Here is a 12,474-nt window from a genome sequence, read left to right as displayed (position 1 = left end):
AACTTGCAAAAGTCTCTTTATGTAGATTAAAAAACTTTACAGGGAAAATGCATTTTAAATACAGATGTATTTGGACAGTTTTTAGTTTGTTTTTAGTTTCCTCCATCAAAGACACTCAGTATGTTGTCATTGTTTTTAATAAAGATTCATCAAATGATTAGAAAACACTTTGACTTCCATCTCGTTTACAAATAAATGACATGGGAAACTATTAAAAACATTTTACTTATTTTTTTAATTCACACATTAGAAAGAGAACAACTTCCATGTGGAATTTGTCACTACTGGAAGAAACACATTCTATCCTGTGTGGACTCTCATGTGTTTCTTCAGACTTCCCTGTTCTTTAAATCTTTTCCCACACACATCACAACTGAATGGTTTCTCTCCTGTGTGGACTCTCATGTGTCTCTTCAGATCTCCCTGTTGCATGCATCTTTTCCCACACACATCACAACTGAATGGTTTCTCTCCTGTGTGTACACTCATGTGTTTCTTTAGACTTCCCTCTTCTGTAAATCTTTTCCCACACTCGTCACAACCGATTGGTTTCTCTCCGGTGTGGACTCTCATGTGTCTCTTCAGACCTCCCTGTAATGCAAATCTTTTCCCACACTCGTCACAACCGATTGGTTTCTCTCCTGTGTGGACTCTCATGTGGCTCTTCAGATGTCCCTGATGTGTAAATCTTTTCCCGCACACATCACAACTGAATGGTTTCTTTCTTATGAGCACTTTTGATTGTGATTCATTGGATTTGTTGCCAGGGTTACATCCCACATGACTTAAAAGAGCTTCCTTATATTTCAGGGCATCTGCAGCAGACTCAGGTGCCCTGGGCTTCTTCCAGACATTGTCCCCATCTCCACTTTCAGATCCAGAATCTGACAAAGCTTCTTGCCAATCACCACAACTAGCTTCAGTCTCAGAAGAGTCTGAAGCCTCTTCATCATCAGCATTTGGATGTGAATGACGATGTGGATTTAGGTTCCTGTCTGGTCCTGATCCCCCACAGTCATCTTCATCAGTTTCTGTTTGTATCGATGCAGCTGAGCTGCTGGCTGGAGGCTCTGCCTCTCTGTCTTCCTCCGACTGGCTTTGATGAAGCTGTGAGGTCTGAGGTTCGTCATCTTCACTCTCCAAAGTAACAGCAGTGAATGAGAATTTGGCAATATCGGCCTCCTCCAGCACAATGAGCTGATCTCCCTCTAGACGCGTCCAGAGATCCTGCAGGTCTTTTATGTGGAGGGGCTCCGGCTCCTCTTTTATGTGGCAAGGCCCCGGCTCCTCTTCTATGTGGAGGGGCTCCGGCTCCTCCTTTATGTGGAGGGGCTCCGGCTCCTCCTTTACGTGGAGGGGCTCCGGCTCCTCTTTTATGTGGAGGGGCTCTGGGTCCTCCTGGTCCTGGTCCTCGGGGGGGACATCTGCTTTAATCCCTACCTGCTGCTGGACATCTGCAGGGAGCACATTATGAACAACGGTGACTGATATTAACTTTCATTACTGGAGACGTTCAAGGAGTCTGACTAAATGTGTATTTGTTGCTCTTCATGTACAAACACAAAATAATAACAATGACATTAGTAAACATCAGGACAAAACGAACGTTGCCAGTATTGAGATGGAAGAGGAAGGAACCCGATGAGAAATTGAACAGATAATCGGGCACAGCCCTTTGCAGTGTGGTCGCCATCGATCGATGAGCCATGCTGTCTCGGTATGCATCCAAGTCCTCACCTTCATCATAGTGTGAACATTTAATAACACTATCACACTAAAATGTGCTCAAAAAACAGTAGAGTAACTGGATCCACTTCAACATAAATCTATTGGAAGTTTAATATAATCTTGGAGAATGACCATGGAGATAGCATGAGCTCTCGAACAAGACGTTGTACATTACATATGAACGTTAAAATATATATATATATTTAAAAATTATGAATACCATTATTTCTTTTACGGTGACTTTAACTTTGATTAACTCAATATCTGCACATTAAATGATGCTGAAAATAATCATGGGCATAGCAGAGATCATCAATAAAAACAAAGTGTCACCATTCTCCCTTACAACTTAATCCTAAGGGGAAAGGTACAATACACTCTTCTAAGAGAATGGGCAGCTCTGCTAATGGCTGTTAATTCCCTGCTTAACCTGCGCGAAATTGCGGAAAACCAAATATTATTATTCATATCAAATTCTAGGGATGCACCGATCTGATCGGCGCCGATCCATATCGGCCGATATTCCCATTATCGGTTTTGATCGGCGTTCTCAAAACGGCCGATCAGATGATGTAACATCTGCGAGAAATATCAGACGTTTCAATCGCAGTGCACCGCAATGGAGACAATGCGCCCGGCGAGGGCCGCAGAGTGATAGGTCCACGAGGGGATCCTCACGCACAGAGCGGCGTCCCTGTCCTCAGAGTTGAATCACTGGGTCAACTCAGCCGACTCTCACATGTCTGAGCCCCTAGAGACTGATGCTCACGGTAAACACATTCGATCGGGAGCGCGCGAGGGTTTTGATAAAGTTAGCGGAAGGATTTAAGTTACAACATCCGGTTTTGCAAAGTTAGCGGAAAGAACCACGTGATACAACATCCTTTTATCAAAATAAGATGTCGACAAATCAAACACTAGTATATAAAAGTAAACAATGAACTTATTTTGTATCTTTATAGATCGTTTCTGAGATTTACCTTAAATTATGCTATCATTAAAACATTTTTACTGTACCAAGGAAGAGTTTATAAAAATAAGTCAGACTTTTGTATGTTAAAAAAAGTCCTGTAAATGGATTTCCCCAAGAGTTCCAGGAAATGAATGATGCAGATGTGTTCCATACATATCTGAAATCCCCTACAATAGCAATCAAACAATTTTAATGTATCAATTGGGACATTTTTCAAAGTAAAAGTCCTAAATGTTTAAAGAAATCTGTAATTTCTTTAATGTTTGAGTTGCTTTATATATGTATTTCCTCATAGTCCTAGGCAATAATGCTACACAATAATTAGAATGCGTCAATCAACACCGTGATCGGTATTATTGGATCGGCAGATACTGATTTCAGTGATCGGTGATCGGCACCAAAAACCTGATCGGTGCATCTCTATGAAATTCAATGCATCGCTGCAAGACCCAAAATGAACACATACAACAATTAATTAGACCCTCTCAAAGTACAATATAATCCCCGGATCCCAAAAGTCCCAAAGACTTTGAAGTCCCCAAAACAAAAAACCCTCGAGTCTCCTCCCCTCCTATAATCACTGGCATGTACAAATAATAATATATATATAATAATAACTGTAATGCATAACAACACACGAGGGGCAACTATGGGTCAGTGGTTAGCAGGTCCGTCTTTCAATCAGGGGGTTGGAGGTTCAATCCCCGCCCTAGTCGATGTGTCCTTGAGCAAGACACTTAACCCTGAGTTGCTCCCTGTAGCTGCGTCTACAGTGTATGTAACAGGATTGTAAGTCGCTTTGGATAAAAGCGTCAGCTAAAATGACATATAATGTAATCCTAATTGAACGCGAGCTCACGCTTCAGGCCACTGATGAAAATACTGGTACATCGATGCGTAAATGAAAATGAATCAAAAAGGTTTACCCTCTACAGGTGCCGTGCACACAGGCAGACCCATGCCATCATTACAAAAGCAGTGTCATTCTTATTTACACTTTTAATGAGCTTTAAAAAAAAGATCAAATATTGGAAAATTATGAATAACATTATTTATTTTACGGTGACTTTAACTATAATATTATTGAATAAAACGTTAAAAATAATTTTGTTTTTGACTTCCTCCTGAGAACTGAGAGGAAATAGTGTCTTCCAACTTCAGATTTTTTGTGTGATTTCCGACCTATTTAGAGTTAAATAAACATCAACAAGTGATGTGTTCATCATGAAGATGGAAAGGTTTCCTTAATGCAGACTAAATCCTAAATGAAGCCTGGAGCAAGCCGCTCCACATCATGTTTCTAAAGACACGCTCACTCCTGTGTAGTAATTCAATGTGGGTCCTTATCGTAACACAATAAGAGGCAACAGTCATGTTTAATCTAGACCAGTGAGTGCTGCACTGGTAGAGTAGAGTTACGATGATAGATGCTGATCCGTAGTCTTGAATATAAAACATAAGAGATGTGAGACAGCACAGTGCTGTACCAAAACTTAATGAGTCATCAGTTTCCCACAGCGGTGGGCAAGCTGGGTGTAAACCACGGTCTGCATGTTTCATTACACACTGTATGAAGAGTAAACTGGTCTCACATCGACTGGACGTTAGATAACGACGTATGACATGAACACCAGACTGACAACAAGAGCGTGTTGTCAACTATGTATTGAAGTTAGTAGTATATTGAACAGGCATCAGCAGGGTCACCTACTTTGTCCTCGCTCCGTGTCCTCGGTGTCTCAACTACAGCCTCCCGATCAGGTATGGCATTTTACAGCAAAGTCCTCCGTGTTTAGTCTTTAAAACATTAGCGTTACATCAAAAGAACGTGACACGGAGGCTAAGCGATGGAAATGTGCATTTCCTAGTGAGTCAGACGGGTCCTGAGAGGCCACTCCTACAACACATCTGGAGAGCTGCCAACTTTTCAAAAGACCTTGGAGTGAGATTTTGTCGGGGGTGACCAAAATGTTGCCGCGTACGCAGCCACACACGTTGGTGGGTATAATATCAGGTAATTTGAATTAATTTGGCGTTGTACCCATGTTGTACTTGTCATGGCTACGTCACAGGTAGCGAGGTGCAGGAGCTCATGCGCAGAGGAATTTGAGGAGTCCGTGTAGATTTAACAAAAGGCGCTCTTTAATGAGGCAAAAACTCCCACACGAAAACCAACAAAGTCCAAAAAGGGGCAGGCAGAGGAGTCCGGGGTCAGGGCAGGCAGGCAGGGTCGAAACAGGCAGGATCAGGTAAACACAGGACGACGGAAAAAAGACAACAATCCAGCAACAGACAAGGGAAAGAGTGGCACAATATATAGGGGGGAAAACAGGTGTACGACAGGGAAACAGGTGTATGACATGAGACATTAACGAGACGAGAGTGGCTGAGGGCAGGTGCAGGGAATGACACAATCAAGGAGACACAGTAGACAGAGAAGACAGAGTACACACAGAACCTTACAGTACCCTGCATTCTGGCCTGGCAAAGGTCTTTTACGAGACATCTTTGCTACCTTAAAGAATTAAAATGTTTTTTAATAACTCTACTCTCATTGACATAAACATGCCTAATTATATTGCACAAATGTCCTGTCTTTGTTAAATTCTTTATAATACATCTTACTTGTTCAAAGTGCTGTTTAGAAATTTTTTGAGAGGGTCCTTTTCCTAGGCCTGCAAATGAAAAGATACATGCTATGTGGGCAGCCTTAACAAACAGTGAGTGAGTACTTAATCAAACCACATGTCATTCAGTGCGGTTACATGCAATCGAATTATTGGCTTAGTCGGACTGAAATCGAATTATCCGTTTCATGTAAACACCTTAGTCGGACTATGTGCGGTCCGACTTCGGTCCGATTAACACCCCTGGATAGCTCGGTCCGATCCAGTTGATAATTCGACTCTCGCGGCATGTAACTCTGAATTCGATTCGGAACTGGACTTTGCGTCTTTGCGCATGCTCGAGATCCCGCCGCCCTCCTCCCTCCCTCCCTCCCTCCCATGTCGTGACCCGGAAGTCGAAAGAGACGATAAATTAAATTCTCCGTGTACCCGGCGTCTTGTCTCCGTTATCAACTCAGCCAATAGCGCCATTTGCATTCGCTGTACTCCTATTAACACCATGGAAGAATAGTAGAGGGATGTAGCTTCGCCTCGCTCTCTGTTCGCCATCTTTCTCGAAATGTTGTTTTTGATAGTGGTGAAGAGGTCAAGCGGAAATGGCTGTATCACCACGAGTTGTAATGAAAACAGCGCCGCCTATCGTATCGGATATGACATGCTTTCGGCCAATGATTCGAATTACTCACTGCCATGTATATTGGGATAACAGCAGATCCCCCAAAAGATAGCATAGTCCGACTAAAGCAAGATTCAAATATTACCATCATGTAAACGCACTGAGTAACAGGGCTCTTAAGTTTTGATGACAGGCAAGAGTGACATATCTATTCCCCCCCCCCAGAACAGATATCAGTCGCGCGCAATTCCAGGATGCTTTATTTTCATTGGTTGCTGGATTAAATCTTACCCAGATACAACAGATACGTTCTTTTCTGGTTGGCTATTGTGTCGCCCATTTCTTTTTTTTGATTGGCTGATAAGTGGCACCTCGCAGCAGAACCCCAGGGGAGCGCTTGATTCCTCCACGGTGAGGGCAGCGCGGCTCATGTTGGCGCGCTGCGGCACATTAAAACATTAAATAGACGAGTTTTTTTCAGCGTTATAAATACGATGTGTGGCGGGAGTGCGTGACGTAAGACCGACATGCGTGACTGTCACGCTCAATGCGTGACACTTGAGAGCCCTGCATTAACATACCGTAGTCTCTGCTCGTTGTCTGTTTGAAAATCTTCTTCTGTTGCTGACTTCGGGACTCTTTGGGGTAAATAGGATGTGTATGCAGCGAATAGGTTTACAGATGCGCTCCTTAGCGCCATCTATCGTCGGGGAGTTTGAAAAGGAACCAACGCGCCTCGGCCCAAATCAGAATTTCTTTTGCCGTGAGAAATTGGTTGTGTGGCGTGAGAGCATGAGAAAACATGCAAAGGCGTGTGTCACACGGCGAAACCGTGAGAGTTGGTAGCTCTGCGTCTGCTCACGCACACGTACCAAAACCACTTCATTCAAACACCAGTTCATCTCGCACACCGTACAAGCCCTCCTCCCGTAGCACCATGACTGGAGGCGCATTACATTTCAAGTGGCGGCTCACATGACCGGACTGTCGTAACCACGACAACAACGGACGCGTTCGGCTGAAAAGTCGCCAGTTAAACCACTGCGGTCAATACGGCCGACACTCGGATCTCCGTGGTCAAATCAGCCGACATTGACATTTTTGAGCACCTATATACTTATGTTCACGGTAAACACATTCAAACGACCCAGATCGGGAGCACACAAGAGTTTTAACACATTTAGTGGAAAGATCCACGTGAAACAACATCCGTTTTTCATAATAAGATGTCGACATATGGTAGACTAGCATTTAAAATTAAAAACTGAATTGATTTTATATCTTTATAGATAAATAAGTAGATAACTTCAAAGTAAATGTATTACATTTTAATGAGAAATCGGTCATTTCTGAATATTTGAGGAATTCTAGATATGTTTTTGAGTCCCAGGAAATGACTGATGCAGATGTGTTCAGGACATGCCTGAATATCAAGATTAGTCGATTAAAAAAATCTGATTTTCAATATAGGTGGAGTCAGTGATGTCCTGAACACATCTGCATCAGTCATTACCTGGGACTCTGAGGGAAACCATATTTAGAATGCCTCAAACATTCAGAAATGACTGATTTCTTTCAACATTTCGGACTTTTACTTTGAAAAATGTCTTAATGATACATTACAATTGTTTGATTGCCAGTGTAGGGAAATTCAAATATGTCTTGAACACATCTGCCTCAGTCATTTCCTGGAACTCTTGGGGAAAGTATATTTAAAGGACGTCAAATAATCAGAAATGTGCTTTTTGAACATACAAAAGTCAGACTTTAATTTTTATAAACTCCTCCTTGGTACAGTAAACATGTTTTAATTTGAGCATAATTCAAGCTAAATCTTAGAAACGATCCATCTATATATCTATAAAGATACAGAATCAGTTCATCGTTAACTCTTTTATGATAGTGTATTATTTGTCGACATCTTATTTTGAAAAACGGATGTTGTTTCACGTGGTTCTTTAAGCTAACTTTGCCAAACCGGATGTTGTGTTACGTGAGTCTTTCCGCTAACTTTCTCAAACCCTCGCGTGCTCCCGATCGAATGCGTTTACCGTGAACATCAGTATATAGGCGCACTAACATGTCAGTGTCGGCTGAGTGGACCGCCGTGTTAAACCGTCACAACGGGACCAGTGAAGAAGAAGCACCAACCTGATGTGTGTCGCCATTGTTCTCTCAACTGAGACACGGTGTCCTCATAAGCTGCTGTCAATGTGTCCAACAGCCCAAATGACTCTTCAACGGCCGCGTGGACTTGCTGCTTCACCAACAGTCTCATCATTTCTCCTGGAGACACGGGGACAGACACCGGAGGCTCCTCGCGGTCCATGTCCCAACAACGCATGCACAGTTGAATGCACAGCGCATGCGCAGTTGGATGTACGACGCACTGGCGTCATGAACACGTGGTCACTGAGAATCTCACGAGAGCGAGGCGCTGCAGTTGCTTCTCCACCGACTGCGTGGCCCAGTGCATGATGGGAAACAACTCGCTGTTGTTTCTTCTTCTTCTTCTTCTTCTTCTTCTTCTTCTTCTTCTTCTTCTTCTTCTTCTTCTTCTTCTCCTGGTTTTATTGGCGGTTGACTAATGGGGTGTGGATCAGGATGACAATAACTTCTTGCACTATCAACAAATAATACTAAATAACGAAAACCAACAATACTACAAGACATATAAAATATACATATTTATATATATATTTCTATATGTATTAAACATATATATATATAAATAAAATAAAAAATAATACATATATATATTTTTTTTAAATTTATTTATATATACAGGACTGTCTCAGAAAATTAGAATATTGTGATAAAGTTCTTTATTTTCTGTAATGCAATTAAAAAAACAAAAATGTCATGCATTCTGGATTCATTACAAATCAACTGAAATATTGCAAGCCTTTTATTCTTTTAATATTGCTGATTATGGCTTACAGCTTAAGAAAACTCTAAAATCCTATCTCATAAAATTTTAATATTTCCTCAGACCAAGTAAAAAAAAAGATTTATAACAGCTGAGTGTTTGTCAAGGCTCAGGAAACCCTTGCAGGTGTTTCGAGTTAATTAGACAATTCAAGTGATTTGTTTAATACCCTACTAGTATACTTTTTCATGATATTCTAATATTTAGAGATAGGATATTTGAGTTTTCTTAAGCTGTAAGCCATAATCAGCAATAAATCAGAATAAAAGGCTTGCAATATTTCAGTTGATTTGTAATGAATCCAGAATGCATGACATTTTTGTTTTTTTAATTGCATTACAGAAAATAAAGAACTTCATCACAATATTCTAATTTTCTGAGACAGTCCTGTATATATATATATATATCTTTATATGTATATATATTTATATATATATATACCGCTGCAAGGTGGTGTAGTGACTAGCCTCACAGCAAGAGGGCCGTGGGTTCAATTCCCGGTCGGGGTGGTCCTTCTGTGTGGAGTTTGCGTGTTCTCCCCGTGGCAGCGTGGGTTCCCTCCGAGTTCTCCGGCTTCCTCCCACAGTCCAAAGACATGCAGCAGGTTAATTGATGTCTAAATTGCCCGTCGGTGTGAATGTGAGAGTGAATGGTTATATGTCTCTATATGTGCCCTCGATGGACTGGCGGCCTGTCCAGGGTGTCCCCTGCCTTCGCCCTATGTCAGCTGGAATCGGCTCCAGCGGTATTGATAATGGATGGATATATGTATATATATATATTAGGGCTGTCAGCGTTAACGCGTTAATCTATGCGATTAATTTGGCCGCGTTAACGCACTAAAATATTTTAACGCAATTAACGCAACTTTGTTTACTTCCGGTGTGCGTTGAAGTTTTTTCACTCCCCTGAATTTCAAACCGCGGCAGTACGGTTTGACACTGTTTCTGTTTTTAAAACAATTATTTCTCCGCGAAAATAAGGAGCAGAAATCAGTTTAAACTCGTGGATGAATCAGTCGGGTTTCCTCCTGCTCCTCCTTCCTCCCGTCTGCTCCTCCGATCTACAGAGGAATGGACGGGCGACGTGTCGGGTGACGCGGCGCGGAAAGAACTGGTCACACGAAACCTTCAACGTGATTGGTTAATCCGTTTGTCTGTCAACATTTTGGGAAAAAAACAACCAATGAACACTCAGTAAATCACAAAGGACCTCCCACCACACAGGTGAGGCTCATTAGCAGCCTGTCAGTCAGAGAAGACAGAGAACACGGTGCGAGGACAAATGTGCCTCATTGAATAGAGCTGAGATTGTTCTGGAATGTTTGATGTATAACACGTGGGTATGTGTCATATGCAAACGCCTTTAAAAGGTGAATATAATTTTTTTTGTAAAATGGAGAAAATGAGCCCAGCCTCCAGAGGGTGAACAGGACATATTTGAATGTCAGTCAGTTCCCAAGGCCAATGGTTCTGCTGTTGTTCAATGTTAAAGATGAGAGGACCAATGGGGTCTCAATATACTTTTTTTTTTTTACTAATCTGGATGTTTCACTGAAGAAACAATTTATCATCCACAATATTAAATACCTCACTGGCACTTTATAGGTAGGAGCCTCTTTGAAAACACAGCTCTGTGTGAAGTTTTGTCTTTAAAAAGAAGAAAAAAACCTTTTAATCGCGATTAATGAATTTCAAAATGTGCGATTAATTAGTTAATTTTTTTAATCGATTGACAGCCCTAATATATATACATATATATATATATATATATATACATACATACATATGGTTATTGTATACATTTTTATTTATATATATATATTAGTGCTGTGAAAAATAACGCGTTAACTCAGTTAATTCAATTACACGTTTAACTAGTTTTTTTTTTTTTACGCATTTAACGCATGCACAGAATGAGCTTCCAATCCGTCTGTTGTTGGTCGTCGGGACGAAAAAAAAGTCACTTGCAAAATGAGCTTCCAATACACCACTTCAATCTGAACTCTGTCCGCTCTCATGCAGACGGTCTGTTCATCGGTAATGATCCTTCCGCAGGTTCACCTACGGAAACCTTGTTACGAGTTTTACTTCCTGTAGATCAGGGGTCTCAAAACGTCGATCGCGACCTGCCAGTCGATCGCGGCGTAGTGTTGGTAGATCGCATGACATTAAAAAGATTGGCCCGCCCCCTGACATGTTCTCTAGAGCACGTCTTTGTTCTTTTATTAAACTAAACGTCTGTTGTTGATCGTATCTCCACAGCAGCATGTCATCTCTGTCTCTACGCGTTGTGTTAACACTTATCGATCTCCGTCTGGCGCGCCACAGAGCTCCGTGCGCGCGCATCGGGACCGAGCAAAAAAAAGTCACTTGTCAATCTGTCCACCTTTAGATTGTATCATGGTGGAGTTAATGGTTGACAAACAAGAGAAAAATGCTCTGTTTAATCCTCCTGTTACCTTTACATTTACGAACATATTTTACCCTCGGGGTCAATTTGACCCCAGCAATTAAAACCTCCAGAAAATTATTAGAATTAATATTGCTTCCCAAGTTTAAGTGTGAGTTACTTTATGTTTGTTTGTTGACTACCTAAATAGCCCTTTAAATAAATAAAAAAGTTGATATTTCTGATATGTTTGACACAGTGAAAAACAGCCTGGGGTCAAATTGACCCCAAAGAACACCGACATTAAACATTGAATGGGGTCAAATTGACCCGAAAGGTAACAGGAGGGTTAAACATTCTGTTTAGGATGAAGATGTATTAATGTTCCATATGGAAGAAAACTGCTAAATAACTGCTGAGTTGCAGCACCATTGTATAGAAGAATGTATAAATGTATATATCCGTCTTTTGTCATAAATCTCTATGTTCTCACAAAATATACCGAGAATATCGGTAATATGTGATTAATCATGATTAATCCACAAAAACCTGTGATTAATCCGATTAAAAATTGTAATCGTTTCACAGCCCTAATATATATACATATACACAGTGGTGGGCCGTCAGGGCCAGCAAGGCCTTCTCTGCTGGCCTAAACATCATCAGAATATATATTTTTTTCTGAATATATTTTCCCACAAATATGTATTCAATTATTTCCCAGAGTAAGAGTTATTCTCTTAATTTCATCGCGTTCCTCTTGGTTGCACTGCTTCCAGCCCCAGGTTGAGATTTGGAGGGCTGATCTTTATGTTATATCTTTTATCCAATCATATTGAGCCATCGTGTGTTGCCAGGGGGCTAATATCTGCCCTTAGGCCTTCAGAATCAACATTGCGGGCGCTGGTAGCTTAACGTGAATGGGAATGAACATTTCGTGTCAACCAATCAGCTTTAGAGTTGGCTCCTGAAGGCCAGCTAGCTGGCCCCGGAACTGGCAAAGGAGCAGCTAGCAGGCGGAGGGCGTACACGTCTTTTGATTGGATTACCAATATTGAGAGGCGGGGCCTATGGGCAGGTAAATGCAGAACCTCAGAACTAGGAAACTGAATTTCATAAACAAATTAATTCGCGGACTACTAAACTGTTTTTTCAACCCACAATGGCGGAAGGAGGAGAAGATATCGATTTGGTCGAGGATATAAAAAGA

The 12,474-nt window shown here is 41.4% G+C and overlaps 1 long non-coding RNA gene across 1 annotated transcript; it reads right to left on the bottom strand.

The window, feature by feature from the left end:
* Nucleotides 1-216: 216 nt before the first annotated feature.
* Nucleotides 217-8,170, bottom strand: LOC130194844 (uncharacterized). The gene is made up of 2 exons (XR_008831976.1): nucleotides 8,096-8,170; nucleotides 217-1,454 (listed from the first exon to the last, which is right to left on the bottom strand). It is a non-coding gene; the product is annotated as an uncharacterized LOC130194844 (long non-coding RNA).
* Between the last annotated feature and the right edge of the window lie 4,304 nt (nucleotides 8,171-12,474).

Source organism: Pseudoliparis swirei, chromosome 6 (assembly GCF_029220125.1).
Source record: "Pseudoliparis swirei isolate HS2019 ecotype Mariana Trench chromosome 6, NWPU_hadal_v1, whole genome shotgun sequence".
NCBI lineage: Eukaryota > Metazoa > Chordata > Actinopteri > Perciformes > Liparidae > Pseudoliparis > Pseudoliparis swirei.
The sequence above is the reverse complement of the archived record's forward strand: the minus strand, read 5'-3'. Positions and strand labels throughout refer to the sequence as shown.